At 45.7% G+C, this 23,448-nt stretch overlaps 1 protein-coding gene across 2 annotated transcripts in view; it reads right to left on the bottom strand.

The window, feature by feature from the left end:
- The window catches only part of SCAF8 (SR-related CTD associated factor 8), a 171,319-nt gene that overhangs the window by 51,153 nt on the left and 96,718 nt on the right, over positions 1–23,448 (bottom strand). Inside the window, exon 21 of one of the 2 annotated variants that reach the window (XM_086743404.1) lies at positions 21,254–22,415. The exons of the other annotated variant lie outside the window; for it this stretch is intronic. The gene's annotated coding sequence lies outside the window, so the exon portion shown is untranslated. Of the gene's footprint in view, positions 1–21,253; positions 22,416–23,448 lie in introns of those variants that run through there. 2 annotated transcript variants of the gene reach the window in all.

Below are 23,448 nucleotides of genomic sequence, written 5' to 3'. Positions count from 1 at the left end.
CAGAGAGAGGCAAAGGGAACATAGATAATTTGTCTGATTTATTTGGATTAATGTATGGCTTCACTCTCTTTCCCCTCATTTCAGTTTGATTTTATATCCAAGTCAGCCTGGATGGGGAGACAGCACACTCAAGTCCAGGTTGGATACGGCTCTGAGCAACCTGATCTGTTTGGAGATGTCCCTGCTCCTTGCAGGAGGTTGGACTAGGTGGCCATTAAAGGTCCCTTCCAACCCTAACCATCCTATGATTCCTTACTATGTAAGCCAGGTGGGTGGGAAATGGGCTGACCCTTTCTTCCTCCTTCTTTAAACTCACTAGCTGCATGGAGCCAGACTGGAGGAACTTAGGAAACCAGGACAAAATCTGGGTCAGCTTTGCAAATCCAGACATTCTTCATCCTCAGGTGCTTCTAAGGACCCTAATAAAACACCAGCTGGTAGTAGTTTGCAAGAGCCTTTGCCCATACAAAGCTTCTGCTTTGCTTTCTCTTGCTCCCTCTCCCCCTCACTCTGAGCAGGTTTTTCTTTACAAGGAACCCACAGAATTGATGCTGCAGAAGCACCTTCTTCCAAACACTTTGTGAAACACTTCTATCCAAGGCTGAGATGTACCCAGACCCAGAGCTGAGGGAGGGGGGCATTGCTCTACATTGCCCTCAGCCCAGTACAGCTGTGGGAACCAGTCGTTACTTCCCTCTTGTAACCTGTGCCTCTCAGGGCAATGCCACAGAAACCTGACAGAGCCAAACCAGGACCTGCTGTAACACAGCTACTCCACAAATACCATCACCATGTCTTTGTGTTCCTTGCTGTAGAGATGACATAGCTTCAAAGCAGAGGACCTGGCTCTATTTTTAATCAAGGCTGCGCTTAAGAGCGCCGCTATTAATGCGGCAAGGCCTTGGAGCTGTGTCTTCCACCCTCTGGAAGATTAAGACCCCGCATCTTCATACTGTCATGCTGGTTTTAGTCTGGTGGAGCTCACCAGTGCTCAGCAAAACTGCACCAGTGTAAAACTGGCATAATGGAGCAGAGAATCAGGCCTGCAGGCTGCAATTTGTTCTGACATAATAGGATAAAACTATTTGTCTTATACGTATTCTCAAGCAATAGTGCTGATGAAATGTGTCAGAATAAAACCCTGGAAAGTGAAGTCCTTTTTCTGTCCATTAATCAGGCACAGAATGGATAGAAAGGCAAAAGCTTCACCAGCCAGGCTACGTGCTGCTCTCCCAATATGCCTGCACGGAGACCCAGGCGTGCCCTCTCCCATATGACAGAGTGGTTTTGTCTCCTTGTCCGCTTAACTCATGGGATCCCCGTGGAGATGGCCAGGGGGGACACCAGTCAATGTCCATGTCAGTTGTGATGCTATTTTATTGTGCTCTGGAAACGGACCCGAGAAGTGGATGGGCACCCCTCACCCCACATAACAATTGGATAACCTACTTCCACTCCTTCCTGACCTACTTATTTGCACGCTGGTGACCTAGATACGAAAGGCCCCACATCCCATTTAGGTCCCTGCATCCTACCACCATGAATGAGCACAGGATGTTACGTGTATACACATTTCACCAGCATAAATTTGGGGCTACAGACCCACCCACCAGGAAAGAAAGATCACATTCAGAAGAGTAGCAATCAAAGGAAGAAAAACATTATCTTTGCTTCTTCTCCTGGAAAGAACAGAAAGGACTAGGATGTACAGAGTAGTGATGGATTAGCAAATGGTAGAGAAGTGTCAAGAGAATACGAGAGAGGGAAATTGCTATGATTCTGCAATTCAGTAGCCCTTCACTGATACAGAGTCTTTACCAAATACTATCATGTAAAGCCTGAAGACCATTTGTTGGTGTTGACAACTCAAGTTTCCAACACATGTAAATTATAAGGAAAAGTCTACATGGTTGTCACAGTTTAACCCCACTCAGGACCAAGCTACAGTCTCTCACTCACTCCCCCTCACCCCCACCTCCAGTAGGACAGAGAAGAGAATTGGTAAAGAAAAGAAGGCAAAACTCCTGGGCTGAGATAAACAAAGCTTAAGAGAATAACAGAAGAAAATAAAACAGAGATGGAAAACCAATAAAAAACCCCAATAACAGAAAATACTTAAGCAGATAACTTACAGTACAATAGCTCACAGCCAATCCTGGTGCCCAGCTTCTTCCCAAATAGCAGGAGCCTCCCCTCAGCACCCTCCTCACTAATACACTGAGCATGGTGTCACACGGGATGGAACAGCCCTTTGGGCAATTTGGGTAACCTATCCCAGCTGTTGGCTAATTAGTAACCTATCCCAGCTGTGTCCCCCAGCCACCGGGGCCACCAGTTCCAACTCCTCTCCCAGCTCAGGTGAAAATTAACTCTGTCCTGGCCAGAACCAGGACAATGGTGTAGTAATAGACCAGGTGTACAAGTGTTTTAGCTCCTAGTTATCTGTTATCTGAAACAGTTATCTGTTTCTGTTATATATTGGATTGATAAAAATTCCGCAGTTTTCAGTTCCTATTGTTTGGTGGGCTGCATCCTCAGGAAGTGCAAATTGATACTCCTTGCTCAGTCTGGATCACCGGGACAGTCCAGCTGTTGCTGTAGGATATGCAAGAAAATGGACCCATTCACAGACACTGACCTTGCAGTATCTGATGTGAGAATAACAATCAATTCTGTACTCATTGTACTTATATCAGGAACAGATCCACATTGAGATTCGCAATATCAGAAGCACATATGCAACCTGGGGTCTCCCAAACCTCCCAAAGTCTCATGGCAGGAGAACAAAGAGTGTCTGTAAGCTTTACGGAGAGACATTTTACGCGCTGTAAGAAACAGACGTCCACCCTCACCTATCTGCTTTCCAGGCCCTTGTGGCTGAGGAACAGTTTTTGTAGCTCATGATATGTAAGAAACTGGTACTGCCAAAGCATTGTATCTGGCTATGCTTGGTGGCCCAGATACCCATATCTGGGCTTGTTGAGGGAAACCTTTCACACTTGGCTAGCAAGGTGCAAGTGGCTAGCTCTCGTCTTGTGGTGAGACAACTTCACTACACACCGGACTTCTCTCGGTGCACTTGCTAAATATCATTTTGTTACTGCTCATTCCCCTTGGTTTTGGAACACGCTTTAAATCCATATTCTCAGTAACATCACTTAAAACAAGAGCTGGAAGCAAGCAAACTTCAAGCTGGCCAGAATGACCTCAGGTCTTTCTGGCATTGTCTGTTCTCATGGACTTCACCAGTGTGATGTTCATATGCTTCCACCTGCCCTGGCTGTTTATATCTTCCGAAAGGGACCTAACGAGATCCCCTCCAGCTGGCTGCCCTGGGACGTGCACAGTTAGTTATCCATGCTCCTCACCGTCCCTTTGGGTTGAAGGTGGAAGAAGGCAAAAATGAACCCCGTAAGGCTCTAGAGCCTGACACAGAGACAAATCCTATCTTTTCCCCCAAACAGTAACATTTGCTGTTGACAAAACTCTGCTCTGACTGACTTGCTTTCCCTGACAAGTACAGTTGTATTAATTTGAAAAAAATTTTGAAGCAACCAGGTTGTCACAGCTTTTTAGCATGCCACATCACAGTGAATGGGAGAGGAAGAGATTGGGGAGAGGTGTTTGTCTCCCTGCTGCCCTATAAACCATCACCCTCAATATGCTGTGCAGTACTTTTTCCAGTTTTATACTACTTCACCTTATTTTTTTTTTATCTACAATAATCCATTCACAGAATCTGAATGTGTAGCCAGGAGAAAATTAGTTTTTCAAAAGCCATTTTTCCAAAGGCACTCATGTGTGCCTGCAATTTGATGTATGACTTTGTGAGAGCTGTCACACAGGTATCCCACATGCTCCAGCACTGATGGATCAGCATCCTGGCGTGATGACACAAATGCAATCTTTCACCATTGGCAGCGCCTTTCGACTCTGCATTTCAAACCCTGACAATTAAAAGCTCTGGTTTTCCATTAGCCTCCCACGTGCCCTCTGCCTGTGCTAGAGCAGACTTGGAGATGTGATGACTGAGTCATATGCCAAAAGTCCCAAATTTTGCAAGGTTCACAAAGTGAGTAATAGGGTGGCTGTGCATCACAGAGTGACACACTTCAGGATTACATGCAAGGGAAGTGCTCCTGCTTTTATATCCATCCACAGTAAGGACATAAGATTTTCTGAAATACTTTCGCCTGAGCAGCAGCAAGCTGTTGTGACAACTGGTCGGCCTACGGTGAAAGGAAAATCTATCTTCTGCAAGATGGAAAGCTCATCACTGTGATCTGTCTGGACTTTTAACTCTGGTCAGCACATGTCCCTCTGCTGTAATTACTCAGGTGTCTGGTGTGAAATGAGGTTGTGTCCTTTGACAAAAAGTTGACCTTCTTTTGACTAAGGTGACCCACAGCCCAGAGAAATCCCACAAACGCACCGTTGCAACAGCATTCCCTCTGACCTGCTACCTGGCAGTCTTGGTCAATGCAAAGAAATGAATGTTCATGGAAGAAGACGTGTCCCCTGACACTCACGGGGTGACCGACCAGTGCTGATGCTGGGGGCATCGCCACCTCCTGCCCCTGGTTCACGGGGAGAGGAGAGGCAAGCGGTGTATTTTCACATCAGAAACAGGACAGAGTACTGTCACAGCAGCCGGTTGCAGATCTCAGACACCAGACTGCTTTCAGGAAAAAAAAAAAAAACAAGAAACCCTTGTTGCCAGAAAGTCTGCAGGCTGATCGCTCCAATTTGCACGCAAGGCTTCTTGATATCAAATGCGGTTGCGTTGCTGCAGCAGAACTGGTGCAGCAGAAAGAGATTCCCTTTGTCTCATACAGGCTTTGCCACCTCACTGAACCAACCACAATCCCTCCCCTCTTTTCTCAACACACGCTTCTGCCTTTTTCTCTCAATTTATTTCAAAGAGTACAGTAGGTGGGGGCAGCTTGAGGAAAACGAAAACCACCAGTTGAGATGTCAAGTAAAGCTAGATCACAGATACGTTAATAAATTTCCTTTCCCAAAAGACACTCGCAACAAAACAAACAAGAAACAAAAATCTGCTGGAACTTTTCACCAAGGGTAAACAGATATTAGCACGGAGTAAACCTATCCCTATTCAATGTCTGCAGTACGCCAGGGCCTGCGTCCAGACCGCAGCTCCACAGCTGGCTCCCGAAGGACGGACCACTTGAGAGTGCCTTAGAAAACGCAACACTGCCTGCGCTGTTTCTAAATCAACACATCTTCCCCTTCAATTAGGTTCAGAAGGTTGATGTCGCTGTTACTGAGTCTGATCCCAGCAGGACCTGCAGCCACCGCTGGCCTTCCCACGCCCGCCGCAGGAGTCAGTGGCATCGCGAAGCACGGCACCGAGTGGCTGCTGGCCAAAGCCAAGGTGATGTCGAAATCTCGACTGGTGCTGAATAGCACAAATGCCACCTCTCACGGGGAAAGAGAATAACCCCGAATCGGTGTTTGATAATTGCACCGCCTTGTAGGCGAAAAATACAACAATACACCTGGCATTCGTAACGCTGCCGAGCAGCGCGTTTATGACAGATGCGGTTGCAACACCGACTTATAGATCTGTACTGTTTCTGGGAAAGGAAGGGCAATGTCCTCGTGCTACTCTGTGGAGCAACAATTATAACAGCATGACAAATGAAATATAAAGGAGCAAGTTTCTTGCAACATTACCGAGGAGAGTTTAGTACTAAGACCACACTGTGGGTTGACACAGAGCTCCGTGCTCATAGCACGTGTATTTTCTAAGCACCTAACGGGGTTGTCACTGGCTGAGAAGGGACTTTCGTGTGCTGCAGACACAGTACTGCAGACCTGTCAGAGGGCTCTCATGCCTTTATTTCAGGTCTAACGCCAGTGGGATCATCGAAAGTGCTTTCTGGTCGTACTGTCCAGAGCAGTTGAAAGTTTCTTTTTCTGTTATGTGATTTCTCTGTTGGATGCAGAATTAGGTACCAGAGTCACTGTCTGACATCACTACTGGAAACTGCTTTAAATTCAGCACAGGAGTGGGGTGACACTGTATTTGACCTGCAAGAGAGTCAGAAGGTATTTTTGGTTCTCCTGGCTCCTTCATGCTGTGATGCCTCTGCTCAGTACTAGAAGGATGACACAAAGATAATGTTACCTATGTCAATGGAGATGGACTTCGACCCAGAGCTCAAAATTCATTTCTGGTCTGTTTTGCACACGCACACACCTCATTTTACAGTGCAGTGCCAAAGCAACGCGACGGGTGTGCACACATCACGGTAGTGGCTGTGCAAAACATGGTCAGAAGCAGGAGAGGAAAGGAAATGAGTCAAGAGGTTAGAGAGCAGAGAGCTGAAAAATACACGTGTGTCAAAGTGGTCTTAAACAGTAGTGATAAACATTGATTCAAAGAGTGAGAAAATTCAATAGCGATGTGTTTCAGGCTGCCACCAGCTGTAAATGAAAATATTCACAAAGTTTCACCAAGTTTAACATGAGCAATTCTTAGTATGAGTTCTGACCACGAAATCCACAATTAGGGTGGACTGAAATTATTTAATACTAATGTTCATGGCTGCATTAATTAAAACTGCAACTAAAACTAATTATTTTGTTTAAATTATTAAAAACATCAGTTGCAGTTTTATCTGAAATTTTTTTAAAAGTTCACCTCTTTTTCTAAAGAATATAGATAATATTATAATATTAGGAACAGGAATATAGATATTATTATAATTGTGAAAAATAATAAAAAAGAGCCTTCATCAAGAAATACTTTCCACTTATTTCTTGCAAACTGTTGAGGACTGCCTTAAAGAGGACGATGAATATAAGGACTTTTGCCTGCCTTTTTTCATTCTATTGCAGGCCCAGTTTGTCACTAAAAGTTTCAAGAAGTTTCAGTTAAAAAGTTTCAAGAAGATGGGTTCACGAGCATCCTTTTCAACCAGAGGGTTCGGGCCCCGAGTCCCACAACACCAAGGCTGAATAGCCAGAGTGCGCAACTCTTAATAAGAGATGCATCGCCTGCAGCGTTCGTACGGGTTACTTTGTAACTACCTGTGAACAATGAAGGTATTCAGGGAGAATAAAAGTCACTTCGTAAATGTTATTAACAAAAGGAGGCTGAAATTTCTCGTGACTGTATTTGGGAGCAAAAGGTTGGAGAAGGGAAGCTGCCAGCAGGCAACAAAATTTGTATTAACTAGAAAGAGCTCAGGCTTTGCAAATGAACTGAAATAAAATATAATGAGATGGTTAACGGTAAATGAGTGGGATGTTGAAACAAAGACTTAACATAGAGGACTATCAAAATGCAGTCCTAAAACATATAGAGCATTAAGGAATTTTTTAGACCTATAAACCAGCAGCTGATTATGTGTAGATGACACTTAGTGAACCGGCATACTCTGAAGTGTCTTCTTTTCTAGATCTGGCTCTGTAACTTCCATTAGCATCCACAGACTCTTAAATACACAAATGCATTAGTCATGCGTCACATCACACCGTACATTTTGTTAAGTATCCAAAGGCTGCAGTGACTCATACGGTCAAAATTTCTTTTCCCATGTGAATCAGATGCGATGCTTGACAAATCTCCACTGAAAAAGAAGGATGGTGTCTTTTGAGTAATATCTTTTACAGCAGCTAACAGCTTTAGGACTCTGTCTCTAATTAGTCACACAGATTTCAAAACTGGGTTTTCAAAACTGTATGAAAAAACACATCAAAATATTAGAAAGCGCTTGTCAGTGACAGAAATAAGGTCCAGCCCACACGTCCAGCCCAATTTGCACCACTACACACGAACACCCGATGTTATCAAACAGGGAGGGCCATGTTTTGCAAGCACGTTACGGAGCATTAATGAATCAGATCTCAATGGCTAGCATTAAACTGTCCTCGTTGTTTTGCGAGGAGCCTGCCTTATCCGACATTTTCCCTTCAAAACTTCCCTTTGGTCTCCAGGTTGAGAATGAGTCATGTCACGACTCCTGAGAAGTTAAACAGCTCGATGCACTCCGCGGTGATTCACTGACAGCAGTTTTGCCGTCTTCTGCATGTGCTGTAACCCCAAGCAGGGACAATTATCAGAGGGTTTGTGTTTGGCTTTTGTAATTCCTAATTATGGTGGTGTTGAGTTTTTTTTTTATTTTTTCCCCTCAGCTTCTCAATCTGTTTTTAATTAAAATCAGACCCAGGCAAATGCTGAATAGTTTGAAAAAAATCCACCGTCTGCATACCATGTAAGAGCTACAGAATCTGGCAGCCTTCAAGTGTGTCACTGTGTTTTAAAAAAGGCAACTGGCCTCCCTGTGTGTGTACGTCACATTCTTTGAGAAGTTTTGGTGTATTTCTTTTCTGTGTAAACACAGCCTGTTAATGACGCATGTAACCCTTTCCTTCTGCCTGGAAGGGGGCTGGGGGTACGTTCTGGCGACACAAAGCCTTCAAGAAAGCCCACGTGCGGCTCGGTAAAGCCGAGTGGTGGTGGGACTGCCAAAAAAGATGTGGATTGGGTGAAGGAAACTCTTACCCTGAGGGTGCTCCTGCATTGCCAGGCTGAGCTCTGGGGAGCTGGAGGGGTTTCACCCATGTGAAGGGGAGTGAAGGGTACCTCTGCGGCGGTACCCAAACTTCCTGGGCCCGGGGGAGGCAGCTGATACATTTTCACAGCTGAAAATCCATTGAACCTGCCTTCAGGCCTGTCTGCTTGCAGCCATCCCTCCACTATGACACGCCATAAAAGCCACAGAGCTGGCCTGGCAGGCACAGGGGCTGTGTTTTCACTGATGATAGAGTTTTTCGCACTGAGCACAATACAGGTGCACGCTGAAAGCTGTCTTTTTGTGCAAGAGCCACAGAAAACAACCAAAGGGTTCATACTCCTGAGTCCGCCTTGGAGTTGACCCGCAGGCCCACAAATGAAGGGACTGAGAAAAGCTGTTTCTGGAGGGAAGAGAAAGCCAATTTAAATTCAAATGCTTTAAATGGGAGAAACTGATATAAAGATGGAGGAGCAGGAGCATGGCAGAAGGAGGTGGTACAACAGGATGGGAAAAGAAGTGTGTGGAAGAGGACAGAGAGGAAGGAACACAAGACAAGGCAAGGCCTTTTGCTAGGGCACAAAGGAGGTGACTGTATTTCTCGCTTCTCTGCCTGTCCCTGGCTGCCTGGCATGGAAAGTGAGTCCTGCAGCTACCGAGGAATGAAAAGCGAAGCAGACAGAGCCACCGATTAAATGGAAGAAAAGACAAATCTGTCCAAGTGAATGAGTATTACTACCCTGGCTGCCACCCCTGCTCCAACTGGGCATTTCTGCTGGCTCTGTGACCGAGGCTTTGCCACTTTGGCTTCAGCAGCTTGATGTTTCTGGGTCTCTCAGGTTTAAGGCCAAAGGAGGAGGCTTTCTCTCTGGGACAAGAAACACCCACCTGACAGAGGAGGTCTCAGGATTTCCTTCTATTCTGGCTGAGTCATAATAGATCTCCTTGTCCGCTTTTCTGTGTCTCTCTCATCTCCTGCTGCAATCAAGTTGGACCGTCTGTTATTTCAATCCATCTTTGGACTGAACCTTGCCTGAAAACACAGACAGTTGCTATCCAGTGTGCCAGGGACCTGCATTCCTCAGCCTCTGCCTGACTGCAGCACTTTCTTTCACTTTCTTTCATGCTAGCGTTACAGCCTGCCCAGTTTGAATGTTCACACTGACTTCTACTTCTCCAAGGATGAAAGTCTTCAGGCTGTGTGAAGACAAGATGTGGTTTCTCTTTTGGGCAGTGCAAACAGCCACGTACAGTAACTCGCCCCCCACTTCCCCACCTCTGACTCTTCACACAGACAGCAAGGAGACAATAGTTCTCTACACACATCCATAGCCCTCGCTTCAGGGAATATCCTTGCTCATTCTCAAATGCTCTGTAAGTGTTCATATGCTCTGCAACCACTGCAGCTGATGGGTGAAGGATCTGGCTTCACATCCCTTCTCAGTCTTCCTTTACAAAGGTCATTTCACCTCTTTATTGGCCAGCTGCATTTCAGTTTCTTGCCATTTGAAGATCTGGTGAAAACAGGCTCTTCTGCCAAGCTACATCTGCACAGCACGATGCCAAGTCCATTCTGACCGTGCTGTTCAGAGGCAGCAGAAACGGTACCAGCTGTGTTGGTGCACGGCTCTGCTTGGGCTAAGCTGTCCTGCTAGAAAGCACCGTTGCTACTCTGCTTACACCAGTAAGCTCCCTCATCAGGTTTGACTGCTGAAGCACAGACAGAGCTTGAAGCCAGCTGACAGGGCTTTCAGGTATGGATACGGAAAACTGTGGGCTAGTTCACCTGCTTTTTGGCTTGGCCTCTGCATTGAGCCATTCCTCCACAGCCAGCCACGCTGGCTGGTTCAAGCAGCAAGTGCTGTGAATGCACCAGTGCCCGGACATAAAAGCTAATCTCTTAGTTAGCTGCTAATCCCCAGACCCAGCTTCAGTGTGCAGAGACACGGGCGGGTGTTTGTTTTCTGCTGGGCAGCCCACAGATGGGCCTGACTGCAGCCAAAGCTTGAGGAATGTAGAAAATTTCTACAATAAAACTGATAATGGTCATTGCAGGAGAATATGTAATTTCATAGAATCGTAGAATCATAGACTCATAGAATAGTTTGGGTTGGAAGGGACGTTTAAAAGCCATCTAGTCCAATACCCTGCAAGAAGCAGGGACATCTCCAACCAGATCAGGTTGCTCAGAGCCCCATCCAGCCTGGCCTTGAATGTTTCCAGGGATGGGGCATCCACCACCTCTCTGGGCAACCTGCTCCAGTGTTCCACTACCCTGATGGTAAAAAATTTCTTCCTTATATCCAGTCTGAAACTACCTCCCTCTACTTTAAAACCATTTCCCCTCATCCTATTGCAACAGGCCTTACTGAAGAATTTCTCCCTGTCTTTCCTTGTAGGCCCCCTTGACATACTGGGAGGCCACTATAAGGTCTCCCTGGAGCCTTCTGTTCTCCAGGCTGAACAGCCCCAGCTCTTTCAGCCTGTCCTCAGAGAAGCCTGTCCTCCAGCCCTCTGATCATCTTTGTGGCCTCCTCTGGACCTGCTCCAACAGGTCCATGTCCTTCTTGTGTTGGGGGCTCCAGAGCCGGACACAGTACTCCAGGTGGGGTCTCACGAGAGTAGAGTAGAGGGGCAGAATCCCTTCCCTTGACCTGCTGACCACGCTCCTTTTGATGCAGCCCAGGATGCAGTTGGCTTTCTGGGCTGCAAGAGCACATTGCCAGCTCATGTTGAGCTACTTGTCCACCAATACACCCAAGTCCTTCTCCTCAGGGCTGCTCTCCATCCATTTCCCTTCCATTTCCCATGGAAGTAATGATAGAATGGGCTGTAAAATGTAAAGCCAGCAGAAAATGACTTTTTTTTTTTGTTTAATTCTTCGGTTTTTATTTTTGTTTTTGTCTCCCTGTTGCTGTGTGAAAGGCTTCCTCACATAACTGGGGAAAGTGATGATCGGACTGGAGCAGGAACCTGCTCCCGACCCCCGAGCCGTCTGAAGTGCTGAAGTGGCTAGAAACACACACCTCCCCCCGATCGTTTCTTGCATCCTCTTGGATTTGAAATAGTTTCACGTGGGAGACCACAGCTCTCCGAGGACGGACAGAAATGACCGAGAACATCGGCTTACAAGCCCCTCTCTACACCCCCCCAAGGCCCTGAGCATCCCCTGACATCCCCCGGTCACCCGGTCCCGGGCGGCTGCGGGCTGGTCACGGGCTCCCTCCCGCGGTACCTGCGGGGAAAAACCGCCCACAGCTGCCGGAGATTTTCCTCAACCTTTTGCTACCCCGTCCCTCATCCCCCTCCGCCCTCCTCCACCGTCCCCATCCCCACAGGGGCCGGGGGAGGGCGGTAGCCCTGCCAGTGATTTTGGGGGAGCGACCCCAAAGTGGGGCAGGACATCCCCCAGCCACTCCGCAGATACGGGAACGTGAGCCAGGAAAAAATAAAGCGGGGGGCGGGGGGGGGGGGGGGGGGAAGATTTAGCCGTGCGCGGGGGGAAAAAAAACCACACTAGATTTACATCGGCCAGAAGGAAAATGTGCTTGGGCAAAGAGCCCTTGCTGTTGAGTAAGAGCTCTTTTGAGAGGTGTTTTTATTCAAGTCTCCCAAGGAATGCAATCAGTTACTCTGTCTTGTCTAAACTTCGACCGAATATATAATTTCATTGAGCTAGTAACTGGCTCCCTTCGCCTTCACGCGGAGACCCAGGAATGCTGCCAAAGATCCCTCCCGTCTGGAGTCTGCAGCGGCCAGAACCCAGCCCTGCGTTTCTGCTTCAGCCCTCTCAACTCTTGGCAAGCCCATCAGGACGTCCCGCCCGCTCCTGGGCCCGGCTGAGGGGACCCGCCGCCCCTGCTCATGGGCCGCCGCGCAGAGGGTGGCGAGTACTGCAGCTGGGAGAGGAAGATGCCCTCCGTCACCCTGCCCTGACCCAGGATGGGGGCACAATCTGCCCTGGAAAGACCCTGCGGATGCAAATTGTCAAAGGATGGCAGAGCACTGCTCTTAAACCCACCTAAGTGACAGTCCTCACCGTCAGAATGTAGAGCTGCCATTGAAAAGCAGGCTTAGAGCACGTGTGGTACTTAAAAAGATGTTCTGAAATAAATATGAAATGGGTCCTAACAACCCGGACTTTTTAAGACAAACAAAAAGAGCGAGGCTGACCGGAATTACGTGTAACTGGGCATGTGGTAGCAAAGACAACGGCAAAGAATCTGTATTTTTTATATAATTTAATAATGTGAAAAGCCTAAGACTGAATCATAGAATCATAGAACCATAGAATCATAGAATCATAGAATGGTTTGGGTTGGAAGGGACCTTTAAAGGCCATCTAGTCCAATTCCCCTGCAAGAAGCAGGGACATCTCCAACCAGATCAGGTTGCTTAGAGCCCCGTCCAACCTGGCCTTGAATGTTTCCAGGGATGGGGCATCCACCACCTCTCTGGGCAACCTGCTCCAGTGTTCCACCACCCTCATGGTAAAAAATTTTTTCCTAATATCTAATTTAAATCTACCTCACTCTATTTTGAAACCATTGCCCCTTGACCTGTCACAACAGGCCCTGCTGAAGAGTTTTTCCCCATTTTTTTCCTGTAGGGCCCCTTTAGGTTAAGCTTTATTACAAGGCCCTGTTCATCTAAGTTTGAAAGTTGCATGACCCACACTTCCCAGCCGCAGCAGGTCGGTAGCTGTTGACATCAGATGGCTTTGCTGTGCCGCTGGAGCTCTGACCTCAGATGTTCCTCCCTGATTCACCCTGGAATGTGGCAGCTCTTTGGCTAGGGGCATGCATCAAAAGATCAGAGGTGGCCACACACTCACACAGCCTCTGCTGTGGCCAGTCTCCCCGAAAGGACGTACACAGCTTTGCCAAAGAGCAGTGACCCACATTTCCCAGACTGGCAACGCTCATCATAGTTTTAATGAAGCAAAACTGGTCATTAACTTCAACTTCATTGCACGGCCATGACTCAGAGCATGGTTTTACCTTCCCTCTTCACAAACAGAAGCACAGCAAGGACGGGAGGAAGAACCTACAAGCGACCAAACCAAGTAAACATGTCACTGGCTTTGAAGCTGCCTTTCCAAACCTGAATGGCAGCATTCACCATTTGAAGTGCTACCGCTGCTAAAGAGGTTTCATCTTTCAACTGGTCTTCATGTGTTTCCATTATTTTTCAGTGTTCTTGACTAAAGACCAGGAATCTTAGGGACAAGAGAGCTCTCGTTTGGTCTTGAAGCCTTGTGTGCCCCTGGAACCGCCGGAAACTTATTTAAGATGGTAACAGAGTTTTCCTTCTGGGTTTTTGAAAGATCAGAAATACTATTATTTGAGAAAAATGCTCTGTGCCATTCTGCATTTCTATGCTTGCTTCTTGTTTCTTTTGGGTTCAGCTGCTGCTAGCCTGGGATATTTAGGACTAATCGATTCCCATTGACTCCCCTGGGGAAAGAACCTGCTCCGTGACTGAACACACTCACAGAACGTGGCCATCTCTGATAACAGGGGGCTGGGCTTCAGCACCCAGGAGACGCTTTTCTCCTTTGAATTTCTACGTCTAGACTGGCTCACAGCAAGTTCAGTGAACACAGGGCTGTCATCACGACGGAGACGTGATTTTCTGCGTGCACTGATAGATGTTTACCATCCAGAACCAAGCCTTGGTCCCACGGAAGTTTGTGCAAGTTTTGCCATGGTCTTCAAGAGGCCATTGAGTTACAGGAATTCAGTCTGTAATTCTTAGCACGAATACATCCTACAAAGTAGTGTAGGCACACACTCTGTACTATTACGGGAAGAGATAACGAAGTGATTACATACAAGAAAGGCCTAGGACCTGGAAAACAAATAATTACAGAACTAGTTTGCTATGTATAGGTTCTCCTATTGATTGTCTCTTTCATGGCACACAATGCTTTCTAAGAGCGCTTTGATTCATCACCTAATACCTGTTTATGCCTATGAACAAAGAGAAAAAAATCACTATCTCTGACTTGGAAGATCTTAAAAACAAACATACAAAAGAGCAATGACAACACAAAAAATGGAGCCTCGTAACAGATTATATTTTAGAAACTGTGACATTTGGGAAATCTAATGTTCTGGCCTGGAGATGTGCGGTGGGTTGACCCTGGCTGGACCCCAGGTGCCCACCAAAGTCACTCTATCATTCCCCCTCCTCAGCTGGACAGGGGAGAGAAAATACAACAAAAGGTTCAGGGGTCGAGATAAGGACAGGGAGAGATCGTTCACCAACTACTATGACAGGCAAAACAAACTTGACTTTGGGAAATTAGTTTAATTTATCACCAATCGAATCAGAGTAGGATAATGAGAAATAAAACCAAATCTTAGAAATACCTTCCTCACACCCCTTTCTTCTTCCTGGGCTTAACTTCACTGCTGAATTTTCTACCTCTTCCCCTCCAGTGGTGCAGTGGAATGGGGAATGGGTGTTGGAGACTCCTCACACTCTTCCCCTGCTGCTGTGTGGGGTCCCTCCCATGGCAGACAGTGCTCCAATGAACTGCTCCAAAATTAGTCCTTCCCATGGGCTACAGTTCTCCATTTATTACTCCAGCGTGGGTCCCTTTCACGAGCTGTAGTCCCTCAGGAACAGACTGCTCCAGCGTGGGTCCCCCAAGGGGTCACAATCCCTGACAGCAAACCTGCTCCAGCCTGGGCTTCTCTCCCCATGGGGCTGCAGCTCCTGCCAGGAGCCTGCTCCAGCACGAACTTCCCACAGGGTCACAGCCTCCTTCGGGCATCCACTTGCCCCAGCGTGGAGTCCTCCACGGGCTGCAGGTGGATCTCTGCTCCTCCATGGGCCTCCATGGGCTGCAGTGGGACAGCTGGCTGGGACCATGGGCTGCACCACGGGCTGCAGGGGAATCTCTGCTCCAGCGCCTGGAGCACCTCCTCCCCCTCCTTCTTCACTGGCCTTGGTGTCTGGAGGGCTGTTTCTTTCACACATCCTCACTTCTCTCTCTGCTGCTGTTTTTTTCCCAGCAGTTTTTTTCCCCCTCCCTAACGATGTTATCCCAGAGGGGCTACCACTGTTGCTGATTGGCTTGGCCTTGGCCAGCGGTGGGTCCGTCTTGGAGCCGGCTGGCATTGGCTCTGTCGGACATGGGGGAAGCTTCTGGCAGCTTCCCACAGAAGACACGCTGTAGCCTCCCTGCTACCAAAACATTGCCAGGCAAACCCGATCCAAGATGGATGGTCTGCCCTTAACGATGAATCACTGCTCCAGTATTCCCTGCAGATGTCGATTGTAAAACTGCCTGAGAAGGGGAGCTGGAATAGGAATGGATATCCTTCTCTCTGGAGCTTAACAGCTGCCATTGTAACAGTATTTGTAATCAGTTATGTGAAGTTAAGCTACAACATTGAGTGAAGAGATGATAATTTCAAAGCTATGCTAACAAGCCTTTCTCTTACTCTGTCACTGTGTTGAACACAGGGAGGCTGTGAGAACGCCCACGGAAAAAGCACTGGCTGATGTACAGAACACGCACTCTAAAAAAGAAAAAAAAAAACTCAGATGTTTTATTTCCTTTGAGTCTCATCCAGATACAGATGACAATAATTGTTCAAACTCTGCAGGGATGGCTTTACTTGTGCTGGAGGCCATTCCTGCTTCCCCTGCCGTGCCAAGGAGCTCTTCCACCGAATGTCAACAACATGTCCCGTCTCCGCCAGCTTACGGCTCGGCTTCTTCAGCGAGCCTGTTCCTCAAGGTCTGCAGGTGCTTCAGTTCTCACCTGAACCAAAGCAAGCCAAGGTGCTTGGCACCTCGCATCGGCCAGGCAGCACAAATTTGTGCAGGGCAGGGCTTTCATCAGAGGAACTTCAGAATGGCACTAACCACTTGCTCAATATACCCACTGCTGGGGAGTGAGGGGGACATGTGGCATCAGCCGGGGTCTCCCAGCTGGACACCATGAAGGTCTCTGCCTCAGCTTATCTGGAGGCTCACTGTTAGTTCTGACTTTTATTTTGCAGTTCTTTTGCTAACAAACAGTACTAACAAAATTAAAATAAACCAAACAGCAGATCCTGGTCTGGGCCTTGTGAGGGTTATTGATTAGAAACCCACCTGATAAAATCTGCTATAAATCAGCCTGTTGGGAGGGTAATTCCTGAAACCATCCAAATCTGTGTCGCACAGGACACTTCCGTGTCGCAGCAAAACCAAGGCTGACAGAAATGTTTCATAGCACTTTTGTGGTAAGAAGCTGATCTGGATCTCACATAGGTTTTAGGCTGTTTTTTGAAACAAAACATCCTGTTCACAAACAAGTAGACACTTTTCTGCTTTTTGCTAGCTTCCAGGATTTTACTGAAGGTGATAGGTAATGCAGTTTCAAATATTTAATTTTTAATTTTCCAGTTTAATGGGATTTAATCGGAAGCTTTGTGCCTAAATGAGAGTCAGGGGCTTTATTTTATTCAGTATGAACTTACATATTTGGGATTTTAAGGGAAACATCATTGTGTGGCTGACTACCACAGGTACAGCTGAAATTGCTGTTTTTCTGCCATCCACTGATGGTTAGAGCTCCATAGGTCCAGCTTCCCATGGAGACAGAGCGTGAACTCTCTGGTGCCTACACGCTAAGTGAACACCGGAGCAAACAGAGGGTGGTAGCTGTGAAAGGTGTCTGCGATTAGACGAACAGAGAGCTTGGGGTCATTCTCATCTACCTCCAGTTCAGTTCCCATTCATCGCCTGCCAGCACTACGATGGCTGTGCTGTCCCCAGGAGTAACGACGAGCCAGGAAAAGCTTTCCCTCTCCTGCCAAAGCTCATCTGCCACGAAATGTGCCTTGTGGGGCCATGGGTGGGCAGTACCTTCTGCCTCGCAGCAGCTCTGGCTGCAGGTCCCTGTGGGACGGGTGTGCAGGGCAGGGCCCCGCAGCCAGCGGTGACTGCTCCCTCCTGCTTCTGAGTTCAGGAATACTTAATTCAGCTGTTCGAGTTAATGCTGAATCTACCTGTTTCCCTGTAAGCGAGAAGGTGGCAACATTTTTTAACACTTTTGTCTTTTCAAGTTGATCAAGCGGTTCCCTGCATGTTTTTAGGGGTAGTAATAAAAAGGTATAAAGTCTTTTAAAGCTCTGGGCTGGCAATAGGGAGCCTTGGTGAAAAGCAGAACTGGCGTGAACAGCACATCCTCCATTTTCAGTGCTGCTTTGCTGATTTTCTGACTTCACCAGTTCATTGTTTAAGTTTGCAAGAAAGTGCCTGGCTGCCTTTCCTTTTTTAACCTAAGTAATCACATGTGAAGTTCTTCGTACGGACCAGGTTTTCCCAGTCTGGTTTGCGATCGGCCTTTATGAGCGCTGTTAATTCTGCCCATCGCTTCAACTTCCAGCTCTGCCCGGGGGTTTAAGAAAACAGTGATAACAGCTGGGAAATAAACTCTTAACTGAGTATTTCATTAACTCTGCACCTCGTATCTGACACCTGGAGCGGGTGCACATCACCACCTATGAACGGCACTGTGGAGAGCCCAGCGACACACCACAGAAACTCCTCTTCTTTATGATGTAGCCAGGAGTGTGCTTTCTCCCTCAGACTTCATCAGCAAAGACTAACTTCAAAACCAGACATGATCCCAAGAGCATTATTTATCATTAGGAGGCAAAAGTGCCAGCCAAACCAGAGAAGAAGACAGCCTTGAAATTGGCCATGAACTGATGCAACACAAAGTACAAAGATGACCCTTCACAGCGATTCCCAGGAGGCAGTTGAGTATCATTACTCCATTATATGGAGTCGTGAAACCTAATTATTTCTTGCAAGATGGAGAGGGAACAGGTACAGAGCTCCTGCAGAAGCTGAGATGAAGTGAAGCTGCTGACAGAGGGGCTCTCTTTGCATAGAAGGAAAACACAACAGGGCATGAGAAAAATCATGCTAATAACTTTTTAAGATGTTGGCTTCCTTACAAGGTTATCATTGGTCTTGTTTATTGTTGATCACAGCGCAGCAACTTCTTGTGAAATATGAGTGACGGTACTTAGCTCTCCAGTGATTTAGCTTATCTGCTTATACATTAGAATAAAACGTATGCTGCCTAGAAACTTCTGTGAGACTCCTTTATTTAGTATTTGACAAGTATTTTGAGATTTCTAAATGAAGATTGCAACTGAGAATTTTAAAAGACAGACAGATAATTGCTTATGAAATATGGTTGTATTTGCTAAAAAACTTGGGCTTTTTTTCGAGTAACAACTAACAACTACATGAAAATTTGATAGCCAACTGTTGGGGTTTCCCTTTTATGAACAGGATTAAACAGAAGCAGCAGGTACACAAACACAGAGTTAAAAAACAAGGGAATGTAACTGTAAGCAATCTAAAGCAAGCTGGTATTGTAAAAGCCCGTGCCATCACAGCAATGCAGACTGGCAGCAGGAACAGAACTGCAGTTGCAGGTAAGAGTCGGTGTGGTCAGCTGTAGCAGAGACATGCTCATACTTTGTCACCAAAATCCCAGCTGTGACCTGAAAAATCAACTGTCTCTTAGATTTCTAACACCCAAACCACACTGGACAAACGACCTGTCTCTAAACTTACTATTTATTTCAGGTCTGGACCCTGAATGTTCTTATTCTTGGAATGGATTCTTGTCTGCTAAGGAAATGACTTAAGACCATCTTATTTGAATGTGAACTACATGCTCACATATTCAATTCAGTCAGCAAAACCAACGCTCTTGCCTGCTAAGCCAAATAGTCCACATTAAGTATTTGTTCTAACTGTGCAAATTGCTCCGAGTCATCAAAGTCAGCCAATACCGTTTGCAAAGCCAGCGCTACCCCGATTCAGATGTTTAAAACTGCCAGAAAACAATGAGTTTTGAAACTTTCCTTTGAAGCTGACTGAAGAGACGGATGCACTGCAAGGTCTCTCCATATTCATGTCCCTTCACAAAGAAGGGCTTGTCCAGATGCCAAAGGAAAGCATGGGAAGGCTTCTCAAAGGGGGATTCATCCGAAGAACAAAAAGCTTCAACTTCTGCCCTTACTGGAGTGCCCGGAGGTTTGCCTGTTTTGTTGTGTTTTGGTTTTTATTCACTCCTTCAACAGATGGGCAACAGTCGCACGTCTTTTCACCAGAAAAGTTCACCCAACAGGATGGTCAAGCTTCCGGCAGCCCCCAGTAAGGCACAGACAAAAAGCTGTTTCTCTAAAACAGGCCCTGATCTTGGGGCAAGTCAAATTTGATGTTCAAATTCAAATGTTGCCATGGTCAAGCTCAAGCATTTACAGTTCCAGTAGGTCCAGCTGGCTACCTACTGAGCACAGATCTCATGAACAGCTGAAGAGCTGCTAGCACAGGAGCCTCACACCCCCTGGTATTGCTACCGCACGTGGCTTTCACTTCTGTTCTCTTCTGAAAATGTTTTGGTCTCCAGAATAATTTGACCACAATGTATTTTTCTTGTATTTCAAATACTGCCACCGCATAGGTAGTTTTAAAGGTTGGGGTTTTTAAATTATTATTTCTATGGATTTAGATCATTTTCAGTGCTTTATTTTCTCTGCAGCGTCACTGAATCAAGGAATACTTCTTAGCCATAAGAAATCAATGTGCCTAAATATAAAGCTTAGATTATAAGATGAGTTAATTGGCAGTAAAAGGGACCTGAAGGCATGGTTCTTCCATCAGTGTAAGCCGACCTAAAACTAATAGAAGAGTGTTCATTCCCGTCCTCTTCCTGGTGCCAGGGCTGGCACAAGAGCTAAACTCTTACACTGGGACGTTTTCAATCAGACCAGGAAGCCTCATAGGTGTGCAGCTCTTCGAGGGTGGTAGTGGGAAGGAATGAGCAGGGCAAAGGGGGAAGACGGGGCTGCCCTCTGCGAGGAGGGGCACAGCCTTGGACTGGCTTAAATTGATCAGGAAGCTGCACTCAGCCGCTGTTGCCTGACCCCATTCACGCTGAAATGCATTGCCATGGTGAGCACTGTGCCATCCGTATGTGACTGCACAAGACACAGGATAATGTTGATGACCAACTAAGAGGTTTCAAAGTTCTCTGTTGACAAGACCTCAGGGGTTTGCTGGAAGCTAACCATGGCGTCAGGGGATGCAGCGTGGCTAGGGCAGCCTTGTCAAGACCACGTTAATTTTTGAAATGCAATGTGCAGTCTTTGCTCACACAAACTTAATAGCTTTATGGGTTTGTGGTTTTTTTTTTGTCTTCAAAGAAGAAAATAAGAAGGAGGAAGGAAAAAGAGTCTAATTGGCTTTTAAACTCTGATGTACATATGCCTAGCACAATATATCACATGCAGAGTAAATCAAAGCTGGCTTAGACTTAGCTTTTCTGCAGCTTTTTCCTCCTCTACCTTTCCAGGATTACTAATTAATAGAGACCAGATGTCAAATACTTTAGCATGGCCATAAATACAGGATGGGAGGAGCCTGATCTCCTCATTGCCCTGGGGCCTCATGTGCTAATTGAATTTAAGCATCGCTATTGCTTACATTTTGTAATCCCTCTGCCCTTTAACCTGTTATGAACAATGATACAAAGGAGAACAAGGTCTAACCACACAAATACCTTTCTGTCTTAACTTTTTTTTTTAGTCAAATCGTCTTCTAAACCGTGATCAGCAATAAGCAGGATTCCAATCAAAGACTTGCAGGTACGACATAAACGTAGAGAGAATGATGAGAAATGAAATTTTGAATTTAGATCTTTATTATACAGGCCCAAAGCTGTGGTCACCATGCAGTTACACTGTAATGGGAATGATCTTGCTGAAAGGATCTCACTAAACAAATGTAAAGAGACCACAGACTACAGCATTCCAAATAACTGGCACTTTAATTTTTGAAAGAGTAAAAATAAATAAAGGAATGGCAGGTACGTCCTTTTCACATATGGTGGGGCATATACATATTCCTTCTTTTCTATAGCTATTCAAGAGACAAAATTAGCAAATAACTGCCCAAAAACACAGACCTTTCATGTGAGGGCTCAGATCACTTGCTGTTTCTCTCCCCTTGGCTATTAGATCAAACACACATTCAGATAGGTGAGTGTGCCAAAAAAGAAATGCAATGTATATTTTTTGTATTTCATGTCTGCTTCCTGCCCTTTCCTCCTCATTTCAGGATACTAACAGGGAGTAATTGGAGACATCTAGTCAAAGAAAAGCCCTGGAACTTTTCCCTTCTAGTTTTTCATGATACTCTCATAATTTAAGGATTCATCATAAATCTAAAAAGGTTCAGGTATCTCACAAGGAATTCATTGTCTCTGGAGTTTCATAGATAGCCACAGTGAAGAGCTGCACATAGACTGCACACATAGTGTTATGTAAAAGTGGTTATCTTTAAAAAAAAAACAAAACATTTTTTAAAATTTGTAGATCAAAACAAAGCATGTCTTACTCCCTACAGGATTTTCTTGCAACCTGTTCTTCAATTATTTGCACTAGGAGACGCTACAAATGGTATTAGTTACAATATACAATCCACTGTCATCTTCTGGTCCAGCAGAAGAACCTGTCTCCAATGGATGCAAAACTGTTCATCTGAGCAGATCATCCTCAACAGCACAAATATGGTCTAGAAACTCATAGAGTTTATGGTTTTAATTTATAAAATTAAACCTGCCCCAGACAGGTAATACTGGTATGTAAGTTTGCCATCCCTGGGTTCTGTCAGAAACGGAGTACTGAGGTGCTCAGAGCCGTCTCAGTCTGCAGCGCTGGGATCCTTCTGGCACTTCAGACCCAAGACGCGATGTGATGCATGCTAGAACATGGGCGCACTTCTCACTTAACTCTGCAGAGCCCGGGACATGGTAAGCTGCCAGAACCTCCTTCATCTTGCCTGTTGACAAAAGGAACAATAACTAGTCATCACTGGTTGCTGGAGTGTAATTCCAGTTTTTAAAAAGCCCCCAAAAATGAGACTTTTTTCTTTTTACCAGGCAATAGCAAATGCTTCATAAATAACAGATTTTGGCTAAAGTTTACAGTCTCTCTGTCAGCCACAGGATGCTTATGAGGGAGAACAGTGGCTTAAACTGCAGGATTGCTAAAATATTATTCAGGATTAAACATACCATTATTTTAAAAATACTATTAATTTTCCCTTTGAATGTCCAGTAGCTTAGTACTTTAAAATCTTCTTTAAAATATTACCTCTGTATAAAAGAATTTTTTATAGCAGATTTTCTGGCTAAAAGTGCTGTATTGTCTCTCACACGCACTGCACATGACATACAGTGTAAACAATTGAAAGGATTAATGAACAATTAACGAGTAAGAATCCAACAGATTAATAAGTGGCTTATGTAAGTTTGGTGTAGAAGTATCTCTAACACATACTGGTCACATCCATTATGTGTTGATAAATATTAATCATAACAACTATAAATCCTTCATAAATGACTCACTGAATGGGTTTCACAGAACCGAGGGTCAGAGAAAGACCACTAGATTATCTACTCTGATTTCCTGCCAACTGTATTTTTTCCAGACAGTCCTCTTTGAAGTCCAGGCACTCTCATTCTCAGAAAACCCAACTTTTAGTATAACAGACTGCGAAAAAGAAAGAGCAAGAACACGCCTCCAATATATATTTGCTACAGAACAGGTAGGAGAGACAGAGGTGACCCTGGAGGGTAATCTCTAAAACACTCCTTAGGTAATCTCTAAAAAGTACCCATCTTTTTTCCACGGACTGTAAGTAGACTAAAGACCAAATTTTCTTGTGGCTAGAATTGAGTCCTTTGTATCCTACCACATGTATCTGACCACGTTCACCTATTTATTTCATAAAGACCATTCCCAAAGCCATCAGAGTCTAGTAATTTTCAGTCAGTACCAACACGGGCAAAATTAGAAAAAGTATAATTCTT

Source organism: Chlamydotis macqueenii, chromosome 3 (genome assembly GCF_036417535.1).
Source record: "Chlamydotis macqueenii isolate bChlMac1 chromosome 3, bChlMac1.mat, whole genome shotgun sequence".
In the NCBI taxonomy this organism is placed as follows: Eukaryota; Metazoa; Chordata; class Aves; order Otidiformes; family Otididae; genus Chlamydotis; species Chlamydotis macqueenii.
The sequence above is the reverse complement of the archived record's forward strand: the minus strand, read 5'-3'. Positions and strand labels throughout refer to the sequence as shown.